The sequence below is a fragment of the Sapajus apella genome, unplaced genomic scaffold (genome assembly GCF_009761245.1).
Source record: "Sapajus apella isolate SASKATOON/1434 unplaced genomic scaffold, GSC_monkey_1.0 scaffold136, whole genome shotgun sequence".
NCBI lineage: Eukaryota > Metazoa > Chordata > Mammalia > Primates > Cebidae > Sapajus > Sapajus apella.
In genome coordinates this window covers 922,872-923,217 of record NW_022437076.1, presented here as the reverse complement: position 1 = coordinate 923,217, position 346 = coordinate 922,872, and the positions used below count along the sequence as shown (strand labels likewise).

The 346-nt window shown below is 48.3% G+C and overlaps 1 long non-coding RNA gene across 1 annotated transcript in view; it reads left to right on the top strand.

Annotated features, from left to right (window-relative positions):
• The window catches only part of LOC116540162, a 7,434-nt gene that overhangs the window by 3,538 nt on the left and 3,550 nt on the right, over positions 1–346 (top strand). The gene's annotated exons all lie outside the window — the stretch shown is intronic.

Here is a 346-nt window from a genome sequence, read left to right as displayed (position 1 = left end):
CTATATATTTTGTTACCAAGAGTGGTTCTAGAGAAGCAGAATTTTGTTTGTTTTTTGTGAGACAAGATCTTACTGTGTCACACAGGCACCTTCACAGCTCACTGCAGCCTTGACCTTCCGGGCTCCAGTGATCCTCCCACTTCAGCTTCCAGAGTAGCTTGGGACCACAGGTGACCACCATCATGCCCAGCTAGCTGTGTTTCCTTTTTGGTACAGACAAAGTCTTACTATGTTGCCTAGGCTATTCCAGAACCCCTGGAGTCAAGCAATTCACCCACCTCGGCCTCCCAAAGTGCTGGGATTACAGGTGTGAGCCACGGTGTCAGGCCAGATGGGTTTTATTTAA